Source organism: Pezoporus occidentalis, unplaced genomic scaffold, assembly GCF_034315485.1.
Source record: "Pezoporus occidentalis ecotype Australia unplaced genomic scaffold, CSIRO_AGI_Poc_V1 ctg274, whole genome shotgun sequence".
NCBI lineage: Eukaryota > Metazoa > Chordata > Aves > Psittaciformes > Psittacidae > Pezoporus > Pezoporus occidentalis.
The window spans coordinates 271,554-288,946 of record NW_026914653.1 but is presented as its reverse complement, the minus strand read 5'-3'; the positions used below and the strand labels follow the sequence as shown (position 1 = coordinate 288,946).

Below are 17,393 nucleotides of genomic sequence, written 5' to 3'. Positions count from 1 at the left end.
TTGATTTGACGACTCTGTGATGCTAAGGGGGGATCCTGCCCCCATTCTCCTGCCCTGTCCCCCCCCAACCCCGACCCCCAGCTCACCCCACGGGGCGTGGCCATGGGGGCGTGGCCTGGCGGGCTGGTGACGCAGTGGGCGGGGCGGGGCGGGGCGGGCCGCGGGGAGGCAGCGGCGCGGCGGCGGCTTCCAGCGACTTCGGCGGCCGGTGAGTGCGGGCGGGGCCGGGCGGGGATGCTCAGCACCCCCCCGCTGTCCGATGGGGCCGGGCTCGGGAGGGCTCTGCCCTTCTTCTCCCCCCCCCCACCACCGCAGGGATGCTCTGCTCCCCCCCGGGATGCTGGACCAGTGCGGCTGTGCTCCCTGTTCGCCTCGCGGTGGGGATGCTCTGCACCGCCGGGAGGGTGCCTCAGTCCGGGGGTGCTTTATCTCCCCGCTCGTTACCCCATGGAGGGGGTGTCGGAGGCAGGGGGGTGCCCCTTTCCCCTGGGTTGAGGCTGAGCTGGGGGGTGTCATCCTCACCCGTGAGCTGGGCTGGGGGGGATTGATGTCCTCTGCTCCCCAGCTGAGCCGGGGGGTGCGCATCCCGTTGCAACCACTGGCCCCACACCGTGGCGGCTGAGCCGGGTGGATGTGCTGCCCCACCGCATGGGTGTGCAGGCAGGAGGGGCGAAGGGATGGGCACATCTGCACCCGGGAGGCTGCATGGTGTGGGGGGGAAGCGATGCCTTTAACCCGGGAGGGGGGTGTCCATGGTTTTCCAGCTGCACTCTGCCCCTGGGAGCCCCACAGTGTAGTCCCAAGCTGCCCCTTTGCACCCTTCCACCCGACAAAGCTTCCACCCTGTGCTGATGAGGAGGGCAGGCATCCTGGTGAGATTGGTCCTAGCCTGGCCTTCTCCTGGCCTTCTGCTCCTCATTTCCCAGCGCCAGATCCTCCTTCCTCAGTGCTGTCTCCAGCCCTGGAGCATCCTCCCTGGAAGCATCCACCCAGTGCTGAGCTCTGGGCTGTATCAGCCCTGGGGAGCATCTGCCTGGCACCCGAGCACCAGCCTGGAGCAGCTCATGGGCATGGATGCTCACTACACAGCTGCGCACGGGGCTGGTTCTGCCCAGAGCTCAGCACCAGGTAGATGCTCATTACGCTGGTCCAGCTCCGAACTGGGCAGATGCTCACCAAACTGCTCCAGCCTGGATGTGGATGTTGGCACTGGGCAGATGCCCACAGTGCTTGGGGCTGGACCAGCTCAGTGAGCATGGAGGAGCATGGTTAGCTCCAGCTGGGCTCACACTGGTTCCCAGCCTCTGCTGGTGCTGTCTCGTCACGGTGGTGGCAAGCTGCCTCCAGACACCATGATTTTCTCCGGAATAACCAGCCTTGAAGGGCTTGTTTATCCCCTAAATTGCATCATTAGAACAGCAATTGGCTTAGGAAGCTGGGTTTTGTTAAAGCTCTGTAAAACCTTCTGGGGATGCCCTGGGTTTGGCCAAGTCAGGCTTGGCAAAGTGTTCACTTAAGCTTGTTTGCCACCATCTGCTTGGATGCTGGGCTGAGGTTCTGCTGGTGAGGTTGACACCAGCACGAGGTATGAGCTGGAGTTCGGTACCTGGATGAACATGCCGGCGTGGTTTGGGAGTCTCTTGGTTGTGGTGCTCCTGGGCTTTATAGAGGATGAATTGTTGGTGTCTTCATAGCTCTGATGGTCCAGCAGTCTCAGGTGTCTGTGCTCTTGGGGACACCATGATCTGCTGCTCCCTGCATCTCAGGGCACTGCTGGTGGGAAACAGGATGGATCTCTGGGGGCTTCCTTATGGGAGCCACCAACACAGGTCACTGGTGCTATTCCCATGCACCCAGAGGTGCTCAGGTCCATAGATGACTTCCCAGCTGCAGTGCTTGCTCCTCCTGCATCTCTTTTCCATGAGACAGGCCAGAAGTCCAGGACCTGTATCACTGGCTGGAGGGAAGGGGGGAGCCTCTAAACTGGCAGGTTCCTGAGACATTGGTGGTGGGACTGATGGATGGATCTGCCTTTTTGGGGTGGCCAGCTCAGCTGTGGCTTGGCACATGGGGATTAAATGACTTGTCTGTCTCTGTGAAGCTTTGTGACAAGGGTGAACGGGTCTTGCTCTTGCCGTGCCTCGGTGCTCCCCAGCAGTTGAAGTGATGCTGGAGGATTGAACCTGCTGGGATTCAGGTTCCTGCCTGCCTCAACTGTCTCAGAAGGTGCCGGGAGTCAAAACCACCCTGAAAACCTCCCTGTTATCTTTTGAGGGTCCTTTTATTGCTGAAGCCTGGCCCTGTCGGGCAGCTCCCACTGGGGTGCAGGGGAGAGGGATGGGGATGGTGGTGTGAGAAGGAGGCTGAGTGAGTGTGAGCTGGGCAGGTGCTGGGGTCCTGGTGTGCTGGGTGGGGAGACTGTGGCCATGAGTCAGTGCTGGGGAAGAGCCTGGCACTGTTGGCGGGGGGAGCTCGCACTGAAACTGGGGGAGGCAGCTCTGGAGCCTCAAACAGCTCAACCCAAACCCAGGACCCAGCTGGAAGTGCTTCAGGAGGTCTCCACTCTCTGGGGACCTGGAGGGACTTTGCCATGAGTCTGCCCTCTGCCTGGGCAGTGCCACTTCGTGCTTTGCAGCCAAGCAGAAAGCTGCTGTAAACCTCCAAACCTTATTTCACAGTTCCACCTAAGGAATGCTTCGGTGAGCCTGAGGTTTCCCAGATGGCTCCCAGAAGTGAGCCTGGAGGTCTCATCTCTGGGCTATTAACTGGAGGGGAAGGATGTTGGCTCCATTTTCCGCCTTTCTTCACAGAGAGGTGTTAAATGCAGTAACAACCCCACACTTCACAGATGCTTTCTGTGAAATGCCATGCACCAAGTGTGGGCAAGGCTGAGGGCTCTGCCATGGGCTCTGCAGGTGGGTCCAAGCCCTGACCAGGCTCCTGAGGGATGTGCTTGGGAGTTCTCAGTGCTTAAAGGGGCTCCTCTGTGAGCAAAGGATGCCAAAAGGCTTGGAAGTGGGTGCATGTGGGTGTGCTCACACGAGCTGGCATTTGGGAGGGAGGAAGGGAAAATATCACATGGAACAACTGCAGCGTTGGGGGACAGGTCTGCGTTGGGCCCATCTGGAGCAGTCGTGAAGGAATGATTCAAGGCTCTTGGCTAAAAAAAGTTGTGCTGATAGAAGTGGATTTTGCTGCAGTTTGTGCTGTGGTCAAGCAGGTTAAAATCCATGTGGGGACGTGGGAAAGCTCTCGGCTCAGGCTGCAAGGTGGGGATGCCCCAAGGAATGATGCGTGTGTTCATCTCCGTCTGGTTTCTGTGCATGGGGCAGCGATTTCCATCCCGCAACAGGAAGATGGAGGTATCTTGATGGTTGGTGCCCAACCTCCTCCAAAAGTGTGTGCTCACAGCCCAGAACCCTCCCGTGTGCTGGGCTGCACCCCCTGCCCCTCTGCTGTGCTCTGGGGAGAGCCCCCTGCAGTCCTGATCCAGCTCTGGGGCAGCAGCACCAAAGGGATGTGGAGCTGTTGGAGAGAGGCCAGAGGAGGCCATGGAGATGCTGCGAGGGCTGGAGCAGCTCTGCTCTGGAGCCAGGCTGAGAGAGCTGGGCTGGGGCAGCCTGGAGAAGAGAAGGCTCCTGAAGGGGAGACCTGAGAGCAGCTCCAGTGCCTGAAGGGGCTGCAGGAAAGCTGGAGAGGGGCTTGGGACAAGGGATGTAGGGACAGGCCAAGGGGAATGGCTTTAACCTGCCAGAGGGGAGACTGAGCTGAGCTCTTAGGCAGAAGCTCTTCCCTGTGAGGGTGCTGAGCTTTAAGGTCCCTTCCAACCCAAACCAGGCTGGGGTTCTATGAGTCTATGAAGAGTCACTGGCCAGGAGGGTCCTGCTTCTGTGCCCTCCAAGTTGCTTTTCCTTTCCTGAATCTCCCCCCTGGTGTTTTAAATGAGCTCCTGTGTCACTCTCTCCAGCAGTGTAATCCTGCAAGGACTGACAGGGCTGGAATTGATCTGAAATGCAGATTGGGTTTTTTTTTTCAGCTCCTGGGTTTCAGTTTGTGCCATGCTGCTTTAGCAAGCACGAGGAGGTACCGGCTGGGTGGCTGCCTGTAATTGCATCCAGAAAGCAGAAAACAAGTGGGGGATGAGAGCTCATTTCCCCCATGCATCCATTGCGACTGTTGTGCAGCAGGGAAGGATGCTCTTCCTGCCTGGATGCTCCATGCAGCCTCCCAAAGGGATGGGATCCATCGCCAGGGCAGGATGGCACAGCAGGGGGAGGGACCCTCTCCCAAAATCACTGCCCATCCACCAGCCATATTGATTTCTCGCTCTCATTTCCACCCTTTATTGATAGAAATAGCTTTTCTCCCGAATTACAGATGGGTTTTCCCTGCCTGGCCAGCATCGTTCCTCATCCAACTCGTGCTGGGACAGGAGAAATGGGATGCTCTGAGACCCTGGGGGACTCCATAGCCAAGAGGCAGGAGCATGGCCGAAGCCTGGGGAAAAGGGGATGTTTGGCCCCACTGCCAACCCAAAACTCAATGTCTGGGCATTTCATTAGTGCAGAGCATCCTCACACACATCCTCTCCTGCCAAAGCCTGGTCTTTCTGGCTTCCAAAATCAGGAAGGGTGTTTATAGCCTTGCTGTGGCATTAGCACAGGTGTCATAAACCTGAGCCCAAGCTCTTCATCATGAATTAAATCGGTTTGGTGCTGGTGCCTGCTCCTGTTCTCCAGGCAGAAATTAATGGTGCCAGGGGCTGCAGACAGGGAGGGGAAAGATGGGCTCGTGCAGAGTTTACAGCCTCAATAACGCAGGTAAATCCACCCTGTAATTCAGTGCCTGGCAGCAGTACTTAACCACATCTTGGCCTCTTTCTAGCATCGCCCCAGACTGGTTTGCAGGAAGGAGTCAGAAGGGTCCAGAGGTTATTTTTGGCTGTGGCTGATGTATTCACACGCTGATGAGCCAGGGGAGGAAGTTATTCTGGTCCCAAACTGTCCCACATAGCGTGCGAGTGTGAATCCTCCGGGCGAGGTTGTGAGATGACATTCCCGGTTTGGGGAGCAAAGTCACATAAAGCCCCTGGATGGCTCCTTTGTCCTGTGAACCTGCTCGGGGAGCTCAGCCCAAGCCAGAGCCCAACAGCCAGGGAATATGGGCTCTGTGCCCTCATGTCCTTGAGAGAGACCCAAGCCCTGCATCTCTGGGCTGATGCAGAGCACCGTGCCTTGATATCCCTGCTCCATCCAAGGGAGCAGCCAGCCAGCCTGCGGGTGTCCCTGGGTGAGACCTGGGATTGGGGGGTACAGGGCAGTGTTCCAAGGCTCGGGAAGCTGTGGTGTCATGGCCAGTTTCTCTGCAGGATGAGGTGGCTGTGGTGCTGCTGAGTTTGCTTTCCCTGGCACGCTGCGAAGCTGAGCTCCCCCTCTCTTGGGAATGGGTGTTGGGAATGAAATGTGAGGGTGGCACAGCCAGATCCTGCTTTCCTCTGCTGTCTGTGTGACAGATTGTTTCCATGGGGCTTCCTACTGTTGCTGCAACTGGTTTCTGACCAGGGCTCCTGTGGCCGTCACTGGGAGGTGGCACTGATGGTGCCTTTGCCATTCCGCTGTACCAGTAACATGCTGCCCACCCTGGCTGAGGATGGCATCGCTGTCAGCTGCATCTCTACTGGTTGCAGTAGAGATCCTGTCCCTGTGCCACCCTCAAAGCTTCTGTGGCAGCGATGTCCAGCCATGGATGCACTGCTGGCACGGGCAGAGTGGGACCTGATCCCCACGTCTCCTGCAGCGAGGAGGCAGGCAGGGCATGGTGAAAGGGAGCCGGGTGTTAGGGCTAAGGCAGGCTGGGGAGGGCTGCAGGAGGCTTTGTGGGGGCAGAGGAGCTGCAAACCCAAGCCCCTAAAGGACCCGTGGAGGTGTTGAGCAAACCGAACGTGTTGGCTGCTGCTTTGCTGCACGGAAAACCTGGCAGTGCTGGAGAGCAGATGGGTGGATGTCCTGGAGATTCCCATCTGCCTGCTAAGCGCTGCTGCCCTCGCTCCTCGCCAGCACCTGGAGGCAGGTGGCCATGAGCCACACTGGGACACAGGGGCTGGAGCGAGGTCGTAAGGACACTGCCAGCATCCCTTGGAGAGGCACCTCCTGAACCCTTCTGGGGGCTTGGCCTCCCCAGTCACCATGTGCAGAATAATGTGGCTTAACTCCTTTTAACCCATTAAGTGTTTTAACTGGAGCCAGAAGGCTCATCTCTAGTTAAAGATGTCTCTGCTCATTGCAGGGGATTGAACTAGGTGAGCTTTGAAGGTCCCTTCCAACCCAAACTAGTCTGTGATTCTATGATCTCGCCTCATCTGAGCTGTCTTTCCTTCAAGCCCAGCTCCAGAAAGGGTGTGCTTTGCTGCTGTTACCTGTCTGACGCTCAGATGTGCCACCCAGAGAGCAGGTAGCGTTTGATGGAGAGAGAAGACTTCTCCTTCGTCCTCCCCAGCATGAAAACCTGGATGGAATCCTCGATTATTGCCAACACTTTGGGGTTGCCATATGAAAAACAAAGATCATTCTGTCCCCTTTGCATCATCTGCTTCTATTCCGTTCCGTTCCAAGACTTCCGTGGTGGCCATTTTTAGAGGTGGCAGGCACAGCATCTCTGCAAGCAGAAATGCCTTTCGTGCTGCATGTCCTTTGTGTTGCCGTGTATCCAAAGGGATTTTGTCTCTTCAGAGGAAGCAGAACTGAGCCCCAGCATTGCTGATCACTGCGTGGCTCTTCCCGAGCGCTGGTGTCGCTTTCAAATCGCACGTCGTCAATAAATCTCATTGGAAGTGCCCTGCAGCAAATGGCATCAGTCTGCACTTGGAGATCTCTCCCACACTGCTCCTGCTGCCTAAAAATACCAGCTCTTTCATTCTCAAATGACTTGGCTATTGTACAGCCACCGTTTTTTACTTCAGTGTTGCTGCATGGCTCAGTGCAGGACGTCTGTTATGCTGCAAAGGGTGAGATTCTGCTCCCCAGCCCGGGGCTGTCAGGAACGTAGGGGCTGGGTTGACCTTTGGGTTCAGTGAACATTTATGACCCTTACCCATGCTGTGAGGCGTTCCAGGAGGGGGAACTCATCCCTGATGTAGCATCGAGCACAATACCCCCCGAAACTCATCCTTTCGCCAAAGAGATGGACCCTCAACAGCCACCGAAGCAAATGCCATCGTTGCTGCTGACCTTCCCAGTGATGGGCTGGCCGAGTGTGCTGGCATTATCCACACAGGGCATGGGAAAGGCACTTCCAATATCCCATCCAGCCCATCACCCTCCACATCCCTGAGCTGTCCCTGCAGTGAAGACAGTGGAGGTTACCCATGGGGATGCTCTTGTGTCCAAACACCTGCATGCTCTAGGAGCTGTCAAACGCCCTGTGCTGCCTCCATCCCTGGTAACCCTCCATGTGTGTGTGTCCCGGGTGTCTATTCCATCCGCCTTGCAGGGAATACATCATTTACATTTCCATGTCTGGGTTTGGGATGTGGAATACTGCTTTGGTCTGAGCAGCTGGGTCTTTCTTTAATGGGTGAATGCAGAGAGCGTGCTGTGTTTTCAGTGTATACAGGGCACTGGGTAGACTGGTGTGTGATGCAGAAGCAAGCAGGCTTTTGGAGTGGTGCTGGATGCGATGGATGTGAAAACTGAAGTGTGGCTGGGAGGTGCTGAGGCTATAAAACATGAGTGATGCTCTAAATGGATGCATTTCTTTAGGAGGCTTTGCATTGAAGGTATTTGGATTTTCCTCTCTCCATCTCCATGCAATGAACCCTTATGGTGCTGGGGGGGAGTTTGTAAATGCAGCCTGGAGCAGCGGGTGAGCCCTGGCTTGAAGCACACAGGGCTGCTGGGGCTGGCTGGTACCTGGAATCCCTCCACCCTGCTGCAGTGGGGTCAAGCCAAGCACTGATTATTCCCCAGCCTTGGAGGGAAAACAAACAAGTCTCTTTTTAGAGGCTGCAAAGGTGAGAAACCATCGCAGAGCCCACTCTGCTCGCTTGGTTTCCTCCTCTCCGCACTGCAAGCAGGAGGAAATCCAACCACTGGAGAAGCCAGGGAGGCTCCGCCGCTGCCCCGCAGTGGGGGGACAAGTGTCCCATCGAGCAGAGCCAGCACATGGGCACTCAGACCTAAGATGTGGCAGGGCCTCCATCACTCAGTGCCCAGACTTCCTCCTTCCTGGGGACTCTTGGCTCCACGTGGGCTGCCCTGTACCTTGACACGCGTGTGCATGAACGTGGAGCCAAAGCAAGGCTGGACGTGTGTGTGTGTGTCTGCCTCCATGGAGAGCTGGGGCTGGGCTCTGCACGTTGGGGTCTGTGCCCGTGGGGCTCAGAGGGATGTTCTGTGCAGATGCAGCTCACGGGCGGCTGGGGAAGCCAAAGGAGAGCTGCCAAGAGGGGAGGCTGCTGCAGGGAATCCGCGTCTCTCCTTGCCTGCAAAGCTCCTGCCGCTGCTCGGGAGATGCCGGCTGGGCTGGGAAGGACCAGTCCTGGAGCAGGGAAGGGGTTTTGTGGCCGTGCTGGGAGAGCAAGAGCAGCTCCCAGCGTGGCTGCAGCTCGGGATGGAGCTGCCTCTTGCTGTGAGCCCGCAATGCTGCGTGACACCGGCACAGCCCAGACCCTCCTCTCCTCGCAGCTCTGGAGCTGGGAAGAGCCGGGGCCGTGTTTGCCTTGCCCAGCTTGGGCTCTGCCTGCGGATGCTCCAGCTCAGCTCCTCTGGAGGTGGGGAGCTCCCTGGGAGGATGGAGGTGTGGGTGTCCCCTCGCAGAGGGATGCTCATGGGGATGCCAGAAGGGTTGCGCCGTTTGCTTTTCCACTTGGGATGCTGACAGCTGGATTCCTGCTTGTGCCGATGGCGCTGCAAGTACCTGAGGAAGCAAGGAGGCATCCACGCTGCTCTCCTCAAGCAGTCCGAGCAGATGTGCTACAGCAGCAATGTGGCCTGGGGGTGGCAGGAGAGCAGGAGGAGGATCTCTGTAAAGAATCATAGAACCTCAGCCTGGTTTGGGTTGGAAGGGACCCAAAAGCTCCTCCAGCTCCAACCCCTGCCACGGGCAGGGACACCTTCCACTAGAGCAGCTTGCTCCAAGCCCCTGTGTCCAAGCTGGCCTTGAACACTGCCAGGGATGGGGCAGCCACAGCTTCTCTGGGCACCCTGTGCCAGCGCCTCAGCACCCTCTCCAGGCACTCAGAATATGAAAGCATTTCACCACAGCTCCTATGGGGCTCGCTGGACTGGGGTTAAGGGGGGATACCCAGGGGCTGCTGGTGCCTCTAAGCACCCCAAGCATCTCACAGGTCACTGCAGGAGTCAGCCACACCTGTGGGCACTGCGGTGAGCAGGGCCGTATTCAGGTGCTTGCTCCCCATCCCGCTTGTTCTCCAGATGTTTCGCTTCCCCCATCATATCCCTGTTCCCATCGGTCATTATTTCTCTGTAGGTGAAGGCTTTTTAATAACATCTGGCATTTTAGCCATTTTTTTAGCAATTTCCTTTCTTCGACTCCAATTTTCTTCCTCTTTTCCCTAACCAGGAAGCCTTTCTTTGTCCTTGGCCAGAGGGGAGGTGTCTGTTATTGCCTCTCTTATCATATTCCAGGAGGTTTGATTAGGTTAATGAAAATCATTCTCTTTCTCTTGTGTGTCGCTTCCACTCTCCTCTCTAGCCTGGTTTCTTAAGGAAATGACACTAAAGGGCTTGTGTCATCACAGCTTTTACTCTCCCTCTGCTCACTCCTGTATTGGTGTCTCTGGGGTGGACCCCAGAGAAGCTGGGGCTGCCCCATCCCTGGCAGTGTTCAAGGCCAGGTTGGACACAGGGGCTTGGAGCAAGCTGCTGTATGGAAGGGGTCCCTGCCCGTGGCAGGGGTTGGGGCTGGGGGAGCTTTAAGGTCCCTTCCAACATAAACCATTCCATAGTTTTATGATTATACCGGCCCAAGGGAAATCTTGGGAGGCCTGGGAGAAGCACAGTGTGCCCTCAGTAGTTCAAATGCATCGGTGGAAAAGGACCAAAGCACTTCTTGGCATGTCCTTGGAGCTCATTGCCCTTTGCACCACGGGATGAGGTCTCTCATGAGACGTGCCCTCCTTTCCCAGCCTTGCATGGGGAGAGGGATCGTGCCACGCTGGGGAGGAGGGTTTGCTCAAGCCCTGCAGCATGGAGATGCTCTGCCCAGCTCTTGCAGTGTGGAAGCAACCTCTCTGCTTGGCAGTTCAGCTGGGACTTGGCTTTTCTGCCCATGAGCTGCTGCTCCTTGGCACCAGGTTGTGTTGTAGAGCTGCACTCTGAAGGTCTCCTGCTCGCTGCGCCATGCCCTTCTCTTTGCAGGGACATCTGGTGTCTCTTTTGGCCCTCCTGTTCTGTTCTCTTGTCCGCCTTTGGCCCTCAGACCTGGAGCCTTGCTGGACCTCAGCATGGCCCCTGCCTGGTCCCACGCCTGGAGGAGGACATGGGGCTTGCCGTAGAGAGCCATGCTTGGTTTTCTGCCTGGTCCCACCACGCACCAGCCCTCCCCTCTCCCTTGTTGACCTTCCCAACCCAGGAAGGTGGCACCAACCCTGCAGAGAGCACAAGGGCACTCGTAGCCTAGCAGTGAGTGGGGTCCTCACCAGGTCCCCACGGGCTCCCTTCTCCCAGGGGATGCCCAAACATGAGATCTCACTATGGGGAGGCAAACCCAGCAGTGGCTCCGTGTCCCAGCTCATGGTGCATCCCTTTCACCTTGCTTGGCCTCTCCACCTATTCATGGTCTGCTGGCTAAGGAGGCTCGATTTAATTCTGTGATTCTATGACTTGATCCTTATGGGTCCCTTCCAACCTGTGATTCAATGATGCAGTGTTTGGGGTGTGTTTTCAAGCTGGGCTTCCTCGTGTGAGACAAGGATGAAGGCAAGAGAAGGGCTTGGCAGCGGCTGCTGCGCAGGAGCTGGGTGCAGGAAGGGTTTTGTTCTCTCCAGCCCTCTCCTCCACTGGCGGTGGGAGGGATGGGACTGAGGAGCTCCAAGCTGAGCAATCCACTGAGGAAGCTGCTGATGGGAAGCCGTGTCTGTAATAATTAAATCCTTGTCTGGAGGGACGTGGGGAACAGGCACCGAATCGGGGGTAATTAAAAGCCAAGCCCAGGCTGATTCGGGCTCTGGGCACAGTCCATGGGGATGGCTCCATGTGTAATTGCTTTTCAGAGCCCCAGTCCCAGCAGCAAACCCTTCTGCTCCCCCTCATGAGACAAGACTGACCCAGAAATCCTCTTGTCTTCTCCTGTCCCCTCTTCCCCTGAGCTGACACAGCTAAAAGATGGCCATGTGCTTTGCTAAGGACAGAGGAGATGGTGAGACTCAATCTGGGAAGATATTTGGTTCTTGGGCATCAGGAATTAGGTTCTTCCACATCTCTGGAAGATTTAGTCCTTACCTTCTTTGAACCTTCAGGCTTGGCTCTTTGGAAATCCCTTGAGATCTAGGAGCAAGGTGGGCTCGTATCTATGCCCCCTTTATGCATGGAGGGGTTTGGACCTATAAAGGTGCCACAGGGACCCAGTGCCTGGGGGAAAGGTGGCTTTGGCTGTAGGGGGAGATGAGTCTTGTTCAGGTTGACTCCACATCTGGGGTGGGAGAGGTTTTGTGCTCTGCATCACCTGTAAGGATGCAGTGCATTGCTGGAGGTGAGCCCAGCCCTTGGGTTATCCTGGGCTGTCAGCTCTGAGCAGGTCCACATGGATGGAGGTGCCTCTGCTGAGCTGAAAGATGATGACTGGGAGGTGTGGTTGTGATGTTGGAGGGGAGAAGGGGTCTTCAGGCAGCACTTTGTGCTAGGCCACGATGATGGCACATCTAAAGGGTGGCTGTTAACATCCATACCCCAAGGTGAATGCTTTGCCCCAAGCCAGTCAAGCCTGAAGCCCACCATGGCCTTCAGCAGGGCCAACCTCTCTGCAAAGGGCAATGCATAAAAATCCCAGCTCCCATTTTCAGGATGCTGCATCCAGGGCAAACTCCATCCTTTTATGCTTCTGCACTGGGTGGTTTTGTGTGTCAGGGAGGTGTTCCTGCTCTGTCTCCTTAGACTGAAGGTCCTACCATGGGTGGTAGCAAGGTGGAACCCAGCAGGAAGCATCGTTGCAGAGGAGCTGGCCTTGAATCACTGTATTTGGGCAGGGAAGGGCTTGAGCTGTCCAAACCAGGCCCCTTCCAAAACTGTTTGGGATAAATTGGTGCATGTACTCAATGGAGACAGCACCAGGAGTTCCCTGGGATGGCTGCTCTGCGCCTGGAGCAGGAAGAGCTCTTGGGGAGCCCAAGGGCCAGGGCTGTTGTGTTGGTGTGGGGAGATGGGATGGCATGGGGGGGCTGCGGAGCTCTCAGGGTGTCCTGAGCAGGTGACACAGAGGTCCCTGCAAAGGACTGGCCTGCAATGGCCCAGGCTGGGACTGCCTGGCTGGGAGCAGTCCATGGGAAAGGTCTGGGTGGGCAGGAGCTGGACAGGAGGCAGCGGGCGCCCTGGCAGCAAGAGAGGACAGCAGCATCGGGGGCTGTATGAACAGGAGAACAAGGGAAGGGATGCTCTGGAATCCTCCATGCAGGTTTCAGATCCCCAGTTCAGGAACGCTATTGGCAAGCAGGAGTGGGTTTGGCAACGGGCCCTCAGGACAGGTAGGGACTGGAGCAGGGTGCCTGTGGGGAGAGGCTGGGGGAGCTGGGGTCCCTTCCAACCTCTGTTCTCTTATGATCCTACAATGATGGGCTTATGGAGGGTCACAAAGATGCTCTAAGGGGCTAATGATGACAGGCTGAGAGAGCTGGGGGTGTTCAGCGTGGAGAAGAGAAGGCTCCACGGAGACCTGACTAAGCCCAACCTAAGCAGGACCTACAAGAAATCTGGAGAGGGACCTTTTTACAGGGTTGTGCAGTGACAGGATGTCCTGGGTTCAGCAGTAGCAGACATTTTTCTCCTTCTCAGTAGCTGGTGCAGTGCTGTGTTTTCAACTTTCAGCCTGGGAACAGTGCTGATAACACCAATGGTTTTAGTTACTGCTCAAATGTTTAGTCTGGCCAAGGACTTTGTGAGCCTCATGCTCTGCCAGGGAGGAGGGGAAGCCGGGAGGAAGCAGAGGCAGGACACCTGACCCAAACTGACCAAAGAGGTATTCCATACCACAGCACGTCATGCCCAGTATAGAAACTGGGAGCAGTTACCCAGAAGGGTGAAATCACTGCTCGGTTGGGCTGGGTATTGGTCGGCGGGTGTCTTCCCTTGTTATTTCCCTTATCATTATGGTTCTTGGTGGCAGCAGCAGTGATTTGTGTTATACCTTAGTTACTGGACTGTTCTTATCTCAACCCGTGAGAGTTCCATTCTTCCAGTTCTCCTCCCCATCCCCTGGAAGCAGGGGGAGGAAGGCGGCGGGGAGCGAGTGAGCTGCGTGGCTGACTGGGCTTAAACCACGACACCATGTTTTGGAGTGCCCAAAGGAGCACTGCTCAGAGGGACCAGGATGGGACCCACCCCCCTGCATCTCCTCCAGCCACTCACGCACCCATGAGCCTGCTGAGCTGGAAGCATAGTTCCCACTTGTCCCAGCTCAGCGTGTGCAGGAGGTCCTCCAAGTGCTGGGCTGGGGATTGCGGAGTGCTGTGTCGAGGCTCTGTGCCCATGGCAGTAAAGGGGATTGATGCTTCTTGGGTGCTCATTAGGAGTGATGGATGGAAACAGGGGCCAGGCTCATGATGATGATGGCGTGCTTGGGGCCATCAACACAAAGGTCTTCTTGGGTGAGCTGGGCATGGCTGGGGAAGCTCAGTGGAGACAAGGGCAAAGCTCCCAGGGCTGGGGCTGCACTGGGGGCTGCTGGCAGGGACACGCTCGCTGCGTTAGCCTGGCTGCACAGAGCTGACATTTTAAGAGGGAGCAAGCTGGAAATTGAGCTGAACTAAAGCCCAGGCTGCTTTTTGTGACAGTAAATGAGCTCTGGTGCCGCTCGGCTCCTGCAAGCAGCGACACTGGCCACATGTTCTGGGGTAACTCTGTGTTAGTTACCTCACATTGAACCTTGCACCGTGGTTTCAAACCCCTCAAACCAGCTGAAGAGTGCTGGGGCAGTGGATTCCCTCTGGGCAGTCTCTCTGTTCAGCCAGCATGATGCTGAGCATCCCTAGATCGGGTGCTGGGGCAGTGGATTCCCTCTGGCCAGTCTCTGTGTTCAGCCAGCATGATGCTGAGCATCCCTAGATCGGGTGCTGTGGCATTGTGCTCCCTCTGGCCAGTCTCTGTGTTCAGCCAGCATGGTGCTGAGCATCCCTAGATCGGGTGCTGTGGCATTGTGCTCCCTCTGGCCAGTCTCTGTGTTCAGCCAGCATGGTGCTGAGCATCCCTAGATCGGGTGCTGGGGCAGTGGATTCCCTCTGGCCAGTCTCTGTGTTCAGCCAGCATGATGCTGAGCATCCCTAGATTGGGTGCTGTGGCATTGTGCTCCCTCTGGCCAGTCTCTGTGTTCAGCCAGCACGGTGCTGAGCATCCCTAGCTCGGGTGTTGTTGCAGAGGAACAAGGATGAAGGCAGTGCTGAGTAGGCACTGTGGGGACTGTGGCAAGCAGGATGGGTACCAGGGTCACTGAGTGGGCATGGTAGTAGCATGGGCTAGAGCATGAGTGGTAAAATCCTGGCACAGGGTGCCCAGAGAAGCTGTGGCTGCCCCATCCCTGGCAGTGTTCAAGGCCAGGTTGGACACAGGGGCTTGGAGCAAGCTGCTCTAGTGGAAGGGGTCCCTGCCTGTGGCAGGGGTTGGAGCTGGAGGAGCTTTAAGGTCCCTCCCAACCCGACTCTGGGATTCTGTGATTTCAGCTGGTGCCTCTTCCCCCGTCGCTGCATAAATTAGCACCCGCGAGTGCTCGGGTGGGTGACTAAAGCAGGGCAGGGGCTGGTTTGGCAGCGGGGAGGAGGCCCCGGATGCAGTAAATAACTCCTCAGCAGTGTCCCGGGGGTGGGAGGGAGGTGCCTGTGGCAAAACCTCACAGAGAATCACCGGCCACCCCTCGAGTCCCTGCCCTGGCAGCGGGGAGACCGAGGCACCGAGCCTCACTTGCCCAAAGGAGAGGGGACTCTTACAGTGATGCCACCTCTGGGATAAGCACATGGTGTCCCCCCATGGTTGTAGGCTGCTTCCCCTCGCCTTGTTCCCTCTGCATCCACCCAGCCCCAGTGCTGGGATCCCAGTGCTCACCTTCATAGGTGAGCACATAGAATAGAATCATAGCGTAGTTTGGGTTGGAAGGGGGCTTCAAAGCTCATCTAGTGCAACCTGCAAGGAGCAGGGACATGTTCAACTAGAGCAGGTTGCCCAGAACTACATCCAGCCTGGCCTGGGATGTCTCCAGGGATGGCAGATTCATGTAGGGCTGGTTCATCTCGACATGCTGCTTCCAGAAGAGCTCTGGCAATTGCGTTTTCCTCTGCTGCTTCTTTAAACTAAGCTGGTATGAAGCAGAAGTGAAAGGTTTTATGCCAACAGAGCCAAGAACGTAAGTTTGGTTGCAAGGTTGTAGTAATAGGGATGAAACAGCCACGTGCATGCACAGGGATGGCCAATGGACCAGCTATTGAAAGAGGAAACGATTGGAACCAGATTGTGGCTTTTTGGTGTCGTGTCAGTTGCTGTTAACACTCCTCCGTGTGTCTGTGGCTGGATTCGAGTGCAGGCCACATCCTGGAAGAGGGATGTGAGCTCGGGGTGATGCACCAGGCACCTCCTTCTCCTCCCTTCCAGGGAGGCTGGCTCCTGGCATGAAGTGGTTTCCCATTGCTCACCCATTGAAGGCACCAGTGTTTCTGTGGCAGTCCCGTCCTTCCAGTGATGCTGTTGGATCTCTGTGGGAATCCACGCTGGGGGCAGGTGACAGGACTGGGGGGATTGTGTTTCTACTGGTTTGGGGTAACCCCTTCTGCCTGCCGGGGCAGGGCTTTAGCAGGGTGAGATCCAGCCTGTGGCCTTCTTATAGTGGCTGCACGCCCTTGTGTGGCTTCCATGTGAGCTCCTGCCCGCACTGGGATCCTCAGGGGTTCAGCAGCACCTCCAGACCCGTTGTCCTCTCTCCCCTTGGTTGTGTTTTTGGCTGTTGCTGGAGCTCGAAGATGAGCCTGGCCTTGCTGAGTGTCTTGGCCACGCTTTGGGATCTCACTTGTCAAAGGGATCATCCCCTTTGGAGCCCCTCCAAGGCTCTTTCCGTCTGTCATCTGCACAAAGGCAGGAGGCTTGCGGGTTGCCGTGTCTTTATCCCAGTACTACCTTCATGTGCCACATTCCGCCTGCAATACATCGAGGTTACCCCTTCCTCTGGGATCAGGTGAGGACACAGCCCATGTTGGAACACAGGGAAACTGAGTCAGACACCATGAAAGAACTGATCCAACACGCTCCAAGGGGTGCCGTGGTGCTGTTAAGCGGTGTACGTGACCGGGGTGAGGTGCCATCCCCTGCAGGGATGTTCTCCATCCTCTGCACTGGGCACCCCAAGGACCCAGCAGAGATTTTGGCTCCTTGTCTGACGAGTTTTTTGCTGCAGAACCATTGTGTTTGTGCACAATGGTGAGGAGCAGGTGGCTTTCTGAAAATACCCACTGGAAGTGGTGTGTAATGCCTCCCTCCCACTGGGAAGTAAAAATACCAGTGGAATACTAACACTTCTCCCTGCAAAGAAACAGCCAGATCTGGACACTTTTCCTCCTGGTTCCTGCTCCGGCTTGGAGCAAGAAAGTGCTGAGGAGAGGTTTTGGTTTGGGAGCAAGGCTTTGGGGCAGGAATGTGCCTGTTAAAGAGCAGTTGTCTCTTACTGCCTGCAGTGTCCTCTGTCCCCATGCTTTAGGTGCTTCCCTGTCACCTCTACACTGGTCCAAAACCTGGAGATGATTCCCAAGGGTCTTATCTTGCATCTCCAGCATGGAGCAAGTTGGGCATTGTCCCTGGGGAAGCAAAGGACACGTTGCTGCAGGTGTGGGGACCTCAGGTGACTTCCCAGGCTTGGACAGGAGAGGAGGCACCCCTGCACCTCTCCTCCGGTGTGGAGATGCACATCCATAGCACAGCTCTCCGCAGCGATGCCTCTCCCACTGCGGATCCATCTCACCTCTTTGTGTGTGAGCTTACTCCCGTGCTGCTAAAAACTGGCACCTTATTCCTGGCCAGAATTCCTCATTTCCCTTCTTATCCCTGGGTGTCCTGGCCACGGGCTGCCCCTGGCACCATCTGTGCGGTCCCCTGCCAGCAGCAGGGCTGCGTGAGGGAATGCAAAGGTACCATCACCATATGGGCCCCATGGGAAACTGGATCTTCCTGGTCTCTTCTTCCCAGAGAAGC

At 56.6% G+C, this 17,393-nt stretch overlaps 1 protein-coding gene across 6 annotated transcripts in view; it reads left to right on the top strand.

The window, feature by feature from the left end:
• The first annotated feature begins 108 nt into the window (after positions 1–108).
• The window catches only part of PPFIA4 (PTPRF interacting protein alpha 4), a 53,223-nt gene continuing 35,938 nt past the window's right edge, over positions 109–17,393 (top strand). For 5 of the 6 annotated variants that reach the window (XM_062624887.1, XM_062624886.1, XM_062624885.1 and 2 more), the window contains exon 1: positions 109–208. The gene's annotated coding sequence lies outside the window, so the exon portion shown is untranslated. Of the gene's footprint in view, positions 209–3,350; positions 3,374–17,393 lie in introns of those variants that run through there. The other variant, XM_062624883.1, reaches the window with a different exon arrangement.